The following is a 12,867-nucleotide window of genomic DNA, read 5'->3' on the forward strand; positions in this document are numbered from 1 at the left end:
TAAACAATAGCACACTGTTAGTATATGATAAATTCAATTTACAGTACATGGACTGAAATAATTACAATGAAGACATCATTCTTTCATATCAAGACCTCTTACATGAAAAGAGGATAAATATGAAAACTAGAGGTTAAGTTTAGATCAATAGCTAGTATATTCCCATGCACCTTTATTATTGATTGTATAACACTACAATGCAAGCATTGTATACATACAGAATTTGTTCTCTTTTTAGTTGCTGATTTTAACAGATCATTCCCATCCAGCATAAGGAATGCTCGTAAACATCTCTTTAATAGAAACATGATCCATCATAATAGCTGCATATTTTTTCACAAGTAACAAACCCTTTCAGCCTGTAATACTGGTGAGTTAGAAGGCTTTCTTGGGGATTATAGGAGGGTGACTCTTTGCCATTAATAGTGTATTACTTTTTTTTGTACATTAGCCCTTAATTTACTACTGTACCTTCTTTAAACTTTTAACTTCTTTAAACTGTTTTGGATTTGTTTTGTGATGTTGTTGATAAGGCTATGGAGATGTAAGATTGAATGTAATTGTCATCTTTTTTTTTCCGAAAATTGAATTCAGAAGGATTCATTTGTTCTTTGTCTTTTATCTTGGACACATTTATAACAAAAATGTCTGTTGTTCAAAGGATGACAAAATTCTCCAAGTCACCTATAAATAATAAAAAAAAGTAATAGATTTAACATTCCCAATAATATATAAACCCAAAAAAGAGGCATTATTATTATAATTCTCTTCAGATTTACCCTGAAACAAATGTACTGCATGATTGCTGTTCCTTCACTCAATAAGTAAAATAAAACAAAAAAAAAATACAGTTAAAAGCTTGTTTTGATTCCATTTGTTAAAACATAACTTCTTATTCCAAGTGAATTGGTATTGTTACAAATAAGAGAGTGGAAAATAATTATTTCTCTTTTTTTTTGTCCGTTTCACACATGAATTCAGAATTTTCTATTTTCTAGTTAATGGTAAAAATGTCTTCAGTGTCTGATGATGCATAAACCTTTACAGTACATGTAAAATATTCTTAATCTTTTAATTACATTTTTATATATTTTCTTTTGTATCCAATCATAACCTATTTTACCACTGTTTTCTTTAATATCAGCAGATATAAATATCAACTATGTGAAATCTGTTTATGACACAAGAGAAATCATCAAAATCAGGATACATCAGTCCTAGAGCAAAGAGGATATTAAAATACTGGGATGAGAACTTGATGCAGCAGATACGGTTGGAATTAAATGCATATAAATCTATGCAAAGCATTACATAACAATTAAAGTACAGTGAGAAAAATATTGAGGATGTTCTTACTGCCTTTTGAAGGTTTTGTTGTTTTCTATTAAGGTCATTTGCAATAATGAACTTAATAATGTTAATATATTTCATATTTTGTAGTAGAATATAAAAAAAGCTTTTAGCTTTACAGAAGGCTGTTCAAATAAAGAGGCACATTTCCAAATCTGGCCGCTAGAGGGAGAAAGTTATAAATTAAAGCAAACCAAGGCAGACATCTGGAAAGGGAATTAATTGCATGTGAAAATTGTAAAAAACGTGTTCTGCACATGGAATATTAATTAAACGCACTGATGCGTGGATTTCCCCTCTTTGGGTATATAAGGCCCACTCCAGGCAAGGAGGGCTTGTCTGTGTTTAGGCTTGAGTCAGGGCAAATAGAGGTGTTTTCTGTAGTTTTGTGTAGAAATCAAGGTTAAAAAAAATCTCAAATTGTCCCAGTTAGCTACATTAACACAAATGTTTTAATAACTGTAATACTTAATGTGTGTTGCTAGTATACAGTGTGAATTAAGTTTTTACAGATGGGGAAATAAGGCTGGCTTATGTAAGGTGAGCGCAGATGATGCGCATGGCTTGTGTACTGTGGTATTAAGCAGGGGTGTGCCCACTGTGGAGAAGGAGCCATGGTTGAAGGGTAGTGCCTTGCTTTGGAAGTCCAGCTGTCTTGGCTTCTAGCTAATGAGCCACAGCTGGATGGATCCTATAGAGGCACACTGGACCACCCCCCCCAGAGGATGAGCAGGGCCACCTTAAGGAAGGGGGGTTTCACTGTCAGTCCCAGAGGTTGCAAGGTTTTTCTTTTCCTTTTTCTTTTTGCCTATCCCATCACTTTCATCGGGGCAGGCACACGTTTTTTTGTTAGACAAAGCTTGTTTTGTTTTTACCTTATGCGCTCTGCTCACCAGAATGGACCCCACTAAATGAGGTAAGTTCAGTCTGGTCACTGCTGTGCTAGTGGCTCTTTTTTCCCAGGCTGGTCCCTGTTAAATAGGGTAAGGCCAGCCTGGAGGCAACACAGGACCGTGGTAGACTTTCTTTTTGCCTTCTTTGTTTATTTTTGGTCCCTGTTAACCTCACACCAGTGCTTCTGTCCCTGCACTCGGGCCTTTTACTTCTTACAGGTGCTGTGGTGCCTCCCCCTACACACTGTAACAGTACGTAAGGTGTATGTAACACTTGTTTAAACCTACGATACACTTACAAGTATGAAGACGTGAGAGGCATGATGGTAAAGCTGAACTAATCTAGATCTAATACAAGATTATAATACAATAATCTAATACAAATTGATGTATTTTTTTTTAGCACAAATACACTTTTTGTAAATCTCTGAGAAACAAGTTGTGCAGATAGTTATTGTGAAAAGAATATCAGGCGTGTAAATATAAACATCTGCAGCTCTTAATAAAGAGAAGCAGAAAGGAGAAAAAACTGGAAACTACCTGTCAAGCCAGTGATTTTTAAAAGAATATAGTAGATTCCTGTACACTCCAGGCAGTCAAATTGGAGCTGTATAGGGAAAATGTGGTCTTGTTTCACTTTGTATGAAACTCTGATGTTTTTGTTCTGTTGCATGAATGCAGAATGATTCCTAACTGCTATTGGATTGTTTCTATGTAACTTGCACACAGACTGGAACTCTCAATCTGGGGGTTAATTATACACATGGCATCACAAAACAGTAAAGGTATTTAGGTAGCAGGAATATAAGTGCCTGGCCGAGAGCAGTCGTAGGAAAATCCTGTAACCAGTTTCAATTCTGGTGGGGAAAAATAGACTGAAGTTTTGAGCCTCAATTTAAAAGCTGATGCTGTTAGGACATGTCTTACCTGTTTTGAGAGATTAAATTTAAAAGATCTGTTACCAATACCGTATACCGCAAGTTATGGTATTAATACCGTAAATTCTCGCACAGTTCCGCATAATACCATGTGGTACTGCAAGTAAAATAATAGTATCCGGAATTTCCGTAAGGTGGAGCTAATAAAGCTCAACCTCTCTAGTTTGCTCTTCTATTGCTGTTATACCCTTCAGCAAAGCTAGTAACCAAATATTAGCAGTTCAATGAAGCACTTTTGTGTATGATCAGGGGCATACATGTGTCCTGACAGTTAAGCACTGCACCAGCCACCCCCAGGCCACCATATTTCAGGCTCCAGTTTCACTGCATGGTATTTCTTCTACATGTGTTACCTGTAACAATGAATGTTATGCAATTCATTGGCTAAAGAAGCTTACTAGGTGGTACTTGTGGTGTGTTAGATGTTAGTGAAACAATCGCTTCATTTAATCTGTTTCTCTACTGTACATATTTAACTCTGCTTAATATGGAATATTAATACGGAATTTTACAACTGAAGGGAAATTTTGTTAGCTTAAAACTAAAAACAGAAGTATAACATTATATATACCTAATGTACATATAATAGATGGTAGTGGTAGCTAATTATAAAAATAAAGTACACAACAGTATTCCACCTTCATAAACTTAATGCATCAAAATCTTTAAACTAACATATGGTGGTTATTTTGGAAATGCTGATGTTTGTTCTAACTTTATGTACTTTGTGAAAAGCTGTAATGTTTTATCTTTATCTAAGAATTAGTTAAGAACACTGTACATGCTGTTATTGTAATACTGATTTAATAGCCCTTGATAGGGATTATTAAAATGTCATTATTTTGTTACACTTTTGTTTTGTAATATTTGGAAAAATGTATTTGTTTTAATTTTGCTGTCCTTATATTTGAAGGTGAGCAGCTCAATTTCTGGAGACCCAATTGCTTTATTTCTGCATTGACGGATATATAACAGTTTATTATTATAGCTTGTTGTGAACACGATTTAAACCTGGAAGAGTTAGCTGCATTTAGAATCCAAATTTTGTCTTAATGCAAATTTCAACAATGTGTTATCATGGAACAATTCTCGCATACTATACCGTAATGGCTTTAAAACTTTGTACCATTGCTACAAATGGCAGGTAATGAAATTGGTGAATATCAGAATTTGACTGAGGAGTTTTTATAAAAAGCAGTATTTATAACCCCCAACTTGTAAATGATTTCTAGCAATGTACATGAGCAGCTGGTATTATTAGATGTATGCAAATTCTTTGTCTTCTGCCACAACTTTGTTGAGGGGAGTAATAATCCAGGCACACTTGGTTAAACAAATATTTATTATAATGAAAGGACACAAACTACACTACACACAATATACAGATGCAGCCATTCAAAATTCACGGTAAAACCTCATACCATGGGAAAACTTCTACAGCATACCACAGTACGTGATTGGCTGGCCAAAATGACCAACAGATGGCAACTTGCGGTGAATTAGTTGTTAGTGAAACAATTGTTTCTTTTAATTTCTTTACTGTGCATGTTTAAATCAGCTTCATATGATATATCAATATGGAAATTTACAAATAAAGGGAAAGTCTGGTAGCTAAGCGTGATCATTCTGACTATATTAAGTTTATATATTTTAAAAAAGCTATACATTTTAACCTTACTTTTTTAGAATCCACTAAATAGGGAATATAATATGGAAAAAGCCAATCTAAAGAAATCAATAAATATATCAATTTAAGGATCTTAATATAATATATATTTACAGATGCAGCCATTCAAAACGTGCGGGGTACGCCGCAGTAAAACGCAGTGGGCATGTCGCATCAAAACGCGGTATGACTTACTTTGTATGATTGGAAACGAATCCGTGATTGGATCAACGAAATTCTGTGGTGTTACTTTTTGTCAATGAGAGAATGATTTAAACTATGCGACACTTATCATTCAACGAGAGCTCAATATATCACAAGGATCCTCAAGAGCGCAACCAAGACAGCAGAAAAAGATATCAGATACATGAGAATCCAAGCATTTTTATCTACGCTAAGAAGTAGTCTTTAAAATTTCTTTATCACACAGTGAAGTCAAAATTCCAGGGTGTGCGTATACACTTGAGTGTATGGAGTGTTAGCTGTCAATAAGAGCAGACCCCCCCTCTTAGGCTGGGAAAACGATTTTTTTTAATTTTTAAAAAATAGATATTTAAATTTGTATAAAATTAGATATAATAATATAAACATTTACTGCAATACATTTACTTTGGTGGGTAGCTGCGTCAGCCTGCAACGTTTCAGCTGTGAATCCTTCTTCAGGTGTGAGGGTCTTCAGCTCAAAATGAAAAAGCTTGGAGTTTGTAATGTAGGGCGCTCGGAACGAGTTAAACTTAAATGCAGGAAAAATGTATTTTCCAGAAGCTATACTGATTCTTATGGAAGCCCGTTTCCGCCAGGGAGTAAAACAAAACGCGCTATGGTATTCTCTCCGATGCAGTGCAGTTAAAAAAATATCTCTGATGCTGTTCCTACAGATGCAGCCATTCAAAATGCGCGGTAAAAACCCGCGGTACGGTAACCTACCCACAAGCCACCGCGGGCTACCGGAGCATACCGCAGGGCAAGTGATTGGCTGGCCAAAATGACCGACAGGGGCACTCGTGGTGCATTGGTTGGTAGTGCAAAGATTGAATCATTTAATGTCTTTACTGTGCACATTTTAATCCGCTTAGTTTTGAATATTTATATGGATTTTACCACTAAAGGGAAATTTTAGTAGCTGAGCATAAAAAGAAGAGGAGCATAACGCATCTGAAGGTCATAAACGATATTAATTTAAAACATTACTGTATGTATGTAAACTGTACTGTGTATGGCTGGTCTTGGTAGTTTAAAGAAAAAATACACACCAGTCTTCCATTTCTCCCTAAACATTTTAAGCATGAAAGTTTTATGAAACGGTACCCAAATATGCGATTGCTGTATAGAATGAATTTTAATTAAAAAAAAATATTTAACACGAACATTAAGCTGTTTACATCTTCCGCCTGAGAACAGTCACCCGTTGCTACCCAACGCAGAATGGTGATTGGTTGACACCATCTGACACCCCTCTGATTGGAGAAAAAAGACGTGCTGGTTTGCTATACCAGGAAGAGAATTTCTTTCAATTCTAAACGTGTATTTTAAAAGTTTAAGAAGTAAAAACCTTACAGCGTACACAGATTTCTAAACTGATCAGGATCGTTATCTTTGTCTTATGCATAATAATGTTCACCGCTCTGTCCAGCAAATTAATAATAAACTTTATTTTATATAGCGTTTTAAACGAATAAGTAATTAGATTGCTCATAAACCTAATCACTTGCTTTTTCTTTTTATTTAGGCTCAGATTACAACTATAGATCGAATTATTAATAACCATAATAACAACCAACCAACAAAAACAACCATATAAACATAATGGTGGTGCTGGACCTTCCAGTTTTATTTATTTATTTTTTAATCGCGTAACATAAACATATTACCGTATGCAAACTGTACTGTATACAATATGTACATGTATATTTAATGTCTTAACTGTGCCCGTTTAAGTATTGAATATTCATATCTAATTTTACCACTGAAGGGAAATCTTAACATAAACATACAGTATATGGCTGGTCTCGGTACTTTAAAGAAAAAAATACACACCGGTATTCCATTTCTCCCTAAACATTGTAAGCTTCGAAGTCTTTAACTAACGTGATACCGGAGTCAACAAGCATACTTTTAGAATTTGATTAAAAGGGAATATAATATGGAATCGCGTATCTCAAGAAATTAATAACGATATAATTATATTCATGTTGCAAAAGAACTGCAACGGACATAAAAACTCCCTTGCATGGTTTCATTACGACCAGAATCGGTCTTGAGATATTTTTAACTTGATTTACAGTATTTGAGAGGTATGTCTTAACACCGATACTACAGTGCTTAAGTACTGCTCACGTATATGTTTCTAGGTTTATATTATGCATTTCATACGGTCAAATTACTTTTGAGCAATAAGAAGCGAGAAACGGTATGCGTTTTACTTTCGTTTTGTGCTGGGACCCGTGGATTGATTAGAGATATCAAGTACATACAAGTCATTTTTTAAATGTTGTAGTTCGTCTTGAAAAAATGTTACGAGTACATCATCTATCAACAATTACACAGGTTCTGTTTCCATATTGCGGATTTTGGTTACGTAATATTATTTTCTAGATTTCACGTTGTGAATATGATGGGATGTCTGATGGGATGTTTCTAAAAATCCACCCTCTGTAAAACGTCTTCTCTAGTTGTCCTGCATATGTATTCGCTAATGAAGCTGTGTGTTCTGAGCCTAGATCTCTACATTTCTGTATGAACCAGCTTAGAGGGCTAAAGACAGCTTGTGTTTAAATTGAGTGTAAGGCAATTTATGCTTCTAAAGTCATGGTCAGCATTTATCTTTGTACTGTGTTGTAAACTTGTTCTGTGCCAAGTCACATTATTTTATAGCGTTTTTAAAGCGTTATCAAATACGGTGTTACTGTAGTTTACTGAGTCCCATGTCACATGGTCTGTGATTGAAACCTGTAAAACCGGTTTAATTCGTCACAGCCAGCACTCTTCAGGTGTGAGGGTCTTCTGCTCAGAATGAAACGCTAAAATGTTTGTGTATATTCTAATGGTAGTGGGGGCGGGGTGTGTGGGAATAAGTTTGGTTGAAACATTTTCTCTGAAAGCATTTTCTTCTTGTAACCGATCTTGTTACAGCATGTTACAGTTTACTATTATTAACCATATTAATTTTAAGTGCTTAATGTAAAATCTTGTAAAAATATATTTTCATTGTTCAAATATACATTAAGTCTGACTATCATATAATAAGTTAAATACAAAACTAAAGAAAAAATAGGGTTAAATATAATTCAAAATATTTTGCTAACAATGTTAACTGTTTATGAATAATAAAATGTATTAACTAAGGAGTAGGATGGCACAGTTGTTAGTATGTTTTTTGTTTTTTTTTAACCCAATCTCCGGGAAACCATTAGTACGATGGTGAATCGGAGATTCTCAACCCTTGCTGCGTACGACTGGAAAAGAATTCGTGATCGGATCAACGAAATGCTTCGTAGGAGGAGGCAGTCTTTTCCTCTTGTCTAACAGTCTGTCCACAAACAAAACATTCCTGTTAGACAAGAGGAATTGAAAAAAAAACAATGTTGTCAATGAAAACCGGTGTGTGTGTCTCTCCCTGCTGGATGTCCCTCTCACAAACTGCTGAATGAATAAAATAATTTTATTGAAAACGAGTTTGCGATTGTCTGGTCTTTAAATTCTGTAGATACGCGATTCCATATTATATTCCCTTTTAATCAAATTCTAAAAGTATGCTTGTTGACTCCGGTATCGCGTTAGTTAAAGACTTCGATGCTTAAAATGTTTAGGGAGAAATGGAATACTGGTGTGTATGTTTTCTTTAAAGTACCGAGACCAGCCATATACTGTATGTTTAAGTTCCAAAATTAATATCGTTTATGGGCTTCACACGCGTTGCAGTATGCTCAGGCACTAAGTAAAAGGAGATGCTTCGTATTGCTTGACTAATTTTAAAAACTAAGTTATAAATATAAAAATTGCAGGCGCTGCTCTGGTGCGTCGGCTCCTACACAGTGCCTGTCTGCCGTAAGCGTTACAATATACATACAGTACCCAACACTGCTTGTACCCATCTGTCATGTAAATAAAACACCTTGAATTGAATTGAATTGAGGGGAGAAGGGGGGGATACTAAAGCCAATACTGGCTCAATGGGCTTTGACGTGCTAATGCGTTAACGGTCCGGGTGTGGCAGGCTTCCAATGTCAACTCGACTCGATTAGAAGACAATGAACGTATTTTAGCCCTAAATGAATTAATAGCAAACATGGTTTACATAAAATACATTTTTCCAAGAAAGTTTATAATAATACGATCTATAGTTGAAATCTGAGCCTACTTTAAAAATAAAGGAAAAGCATTTTCAGAGAGCAATCACGCTGTGTTTATGAAGAAAAAGTGATTAGGTTTATGAGCAATCTAATTACCTATTCGCTTAAAATGCTATATAAAATAAAGTTTATTTAGAGATGAATGATCAGTGTCGCAGTTTAAATAATGTGAGTCAGGAAACTAACACAGCGCCACCGGATTTAATAACGCAATAAAAACGCTATAAAATAATGTGACACAGTACAGCACAGTACAACAATACTGACCATGACTTTAGAAGCATAAATTACCTTACACTCAATTTAAACACAAGCTGTCTTTCTGTATGAACCTCTAAGCTGGTTCATACAGAAAATGTAGAAATGCATTAGCCTGATCATGATTAAAAAACACATAATTAAACACGCGTTTGCGATTTAAATCAGAACACGATTTAAATCAATATAAATGTTTATATTGTAACGCATACTGTCCCGCCTCCATTTCTCTATAAAAATTTACTGTTGCACACACACACACAATAGAAGCAGGAACCACTGTCAGAAGGGAAGATATATTCAAAATATCGCAAATATCGATCATGTTGCGATATTTTGAAATATAAAAGTCAATTGATTGTCCATAATATCGCTTACCTATTTTTTCGAAGAAATGTTTGTTAAAATAAAAGTCCAGCACCAGCTGGATTCGAACACACAACCTACCAGTTGGAAGTCACGCACCTAGACCAGTAGGCTACAAGACAGCTCGCATGTTCAGGTAGGCGATACAGCCTTACACAGTCCTGCCGCAGTACACGGATATAATCATACCGTTATTAAATTCTTTAGATACGCGATTCCATATTATATTCCCTTTTAATCAAATTCTAAAAGTATGCTTGTTGACTCCGGTATCACGTTAGTTAAAGACTTCGAAGCTTACAATGTTTAGGGAGAAATGGAATACCGGTGTGTATTTTTCCTTGTGATATTTTAAGCTCTAGTTGAATGATAGGTGTCGCATTTTAAATCATTTTCGTAGCTAGAAATTATGAAACGCCCTGTTAAAAGCAAGGAAGTTTTTATGCCCCGTTGAAGTAAAACAAAATGCCTGACAAAGTATGGCTTGGACAGATTCCAAGTGCTTGTACAAATGTGCTAAAGAAATTATACTTTGAGTATACAGCTTGTCCAAAGTCATCCATTATTAATACTATTAGTAATATCTTCAGTAAAGGCTTTGATGCATAAATATTTCTGATAAAGGTAGGTTGTGTACTTCTGTCCAACTGAGCAATCTTGCTTTCATAATATATACCAACATTTTAATGACTGATGATTAACATGCTGTAATACACAGTTCAAAATTAAAGGCTCAAATGCTGTACATGAGAGGTTAAGCTCCCCCTGGCGGTTTTACAAGGCGACGCCGGATAGTTAGTCACGTGACACACGTGAAATGCGTGATACCGCGTGATACTGTGACACGCCCACCGGGGTATGCCGCGAAATACCTCACCCATTTTGAATGGCTGCATCTGTAAATTAATATCGTTTATGACCATCAGACACTATATGCTTCTTTCTTTTTTCCAATGGATTGAACAGGGAGAGGCATTTCATGATGTACCTTTCACTGATGAAACAACAGCGTACGCTTTACTGAAGCTAAACGTTTAGCCTTTGTCACTAATGTAACCACTCAATAAAGACATAAATATAGAAACCCCTATGTTACAAACTGTATATGGCTGGTAGTGGTATTTTAAAGAAAAAATACACACCAGTTTTCCACTTTCTCCCTAAACATTTTAAGCATCAAAGTCCTACACTAGTCCAAGACTAGTGGTTATTTCTGAAACGTTTTTACGTGCTCCTTCTGACCATATTACTGTTTACTGACCATATTAAGTTTAAGTGCCTGCGGGTGCTTTTTCTGTCCGTGGGGGGTTGGACTGTCTTACATTAGAAAGTAAGTCTATTCTACTCTGAGAATGTAGAGGGGGTGGAAAGTGCCCACTGTCATTTAATTAGTATTAAAATTCACACCGATATGGACATATCGAAGATATGGACATAAGGATATTCGTGCATGGTCATAAAAACGGCATAAAAACGACAAAGTGAAGGCTGTGAAAACATTTACAATGTACTTTATACACAAAGCAAGTGTTCTCGCAACTCTAGGAGGTTTCGTGAAAATGCTACAGGCGTGCCAAAATCGTTTTTGAACTTCAAGCTGACTTTACCGTGGTTTTCATTTTCAGATTGTGAATCAAAAAAGGCATTTAATTAAACACACGTTTGCAATTTTAATCAATTACCGTATTGATTGAAACACATTCTGTAAAGATACAGTACAATCACATTCTCCTGTCTTCCCGTGGTGTAAAACAAATTAGCAGGTGATTGAGATAACAATGCATCGCCCACTGAGTGGAATGTTCTCATTTGTTATCAAGTGTAAAAAGAGGTGATAATTCTTAATAATTCTGTGTCGCGTTAACTAACTCTTCAGTTTATTCCGCCAGACAGTACATTAATATAATTATATCGTTTTTAATTTGTTTAGATACACGATTCCATATTATATTCCCTGTTAATCAAATTCTAAAAGTATGCATTTGTTTAAACAGATAACGAGCGAATTCACAGAAAAGGTTAAAAGACTATCACTTTTCACAAAGTATATAATCTTAATATTGTAGCGTTTTCAGGTTCTTTTCAGAACAAAGGACCAGTGGAGACGTGATTAACAAACCAAGCGCTAGCTTTATTCATTAACAACCACACAAAACCAAACACAGGATATACACGCACATGAGGAGACTGACAGAACACATACACATCTTTAGGGTGGTAATTACTTAACAACACGCTATACTTTTATAAGACTACACAGGGCACTAGAACTACTAGGACATTATTTACACAGGTAGGGTCAGCCGCTGGTCATCGTGCTGACCCTCAGACTCTCCCCGGCTACCACTCCCAGCATGCCCAGTGGTACTACGAGCGCCTAGGGGTGCTTCCTCCTCACCACCAGGCGAGGGCATTACACTGCCCCCACCTGAAGCGTCTGGCGTCTCGCCGACGTCGAACACCCCCCTCAGGCTGTACTCTTACTCGGCTAACTGTTGTGGAACCCTGCGTGAGCGGCCGCTGCGCCGCGGTGACGGCTGGTGACCCACGGACGCCCCACTATCGGCCGGCTCCAGCCCTGGCTGCTCCTCTAGAGCCTCCCCACACGGCTCCTCCTCCCGGGCCCGGTAGGGAGCCAGGCGGTCTCGGTGCAGGACCACCACTCTCCCCCGTGTTCGCAACCGGACACGGTAGCAGACCTCGCCCACCACCCCGAGTACCTCAGCGGGCCCCTCCCATGACGGCGCCAGCTTAGGGCTGAGGCCTTTGCGGCGGCGCGGGTTGTACACCCAAACCGAGTCCCCGGGCTGGAAGGCAGGCCCCCTGCAGCGCAGGTCGTAGTGCCGCTTCTGCCGGACCCCTGCCTGAGTTAGGTGGGTCCGTGCAAAGCTGTGCACCTGCCGCATCCGCTGCCGCAGGTCCAGTGCCGACGCAGGTCCGGGCGACAGGCCGAAGACCAGGTCCACCGGGGTTCGCATTTCCCGGCCCAGCATGAGCGAGGCTGGGGTGCACCCGGTGGATTCCTGGACCGCGGTCCTATACAC

General features: G+C 37.3%; 1 long non-coding RNA gene across 1 annotated transcript; it reads right to left on the reverse strand.

Annotated features, from left to right (window-relative positions):
* Positions 1–11,933: 11,933 nt before the first annotated feature.
* LOC148646985 (uncharacterized) lies at positions 11,934–12,642 on the reverse strand. The gene is made up of 2 exons (XR_015927769.1): positions 12,252–12,642; positions 11,934–12,200 (listed from the first exon to the last, which is right to left on the reverse strand). It is a non-coding gene; the product is annotated as an uncharacterized LOC148646985 (long non-coding RNA).
* Between the last annotated feature and the right edge of the window lie 225 nt (positions 12,643–12,867).

Source organism: Lepisosteus platostomus, chromosome 16 (genome assembly GCF_059453375.1).
Source record: "Lepisosteus platostomus isolate fLepPlt1 chromosome 16, fLepPlt1.hap1, whole genome shotgun sequence".
NCBI lineage: Eukaryota > Metazoa > Chordata > Actinopteri > Semionotiformes > Lepisosteidae > Lepisosteus > Lepisosteus platostomus.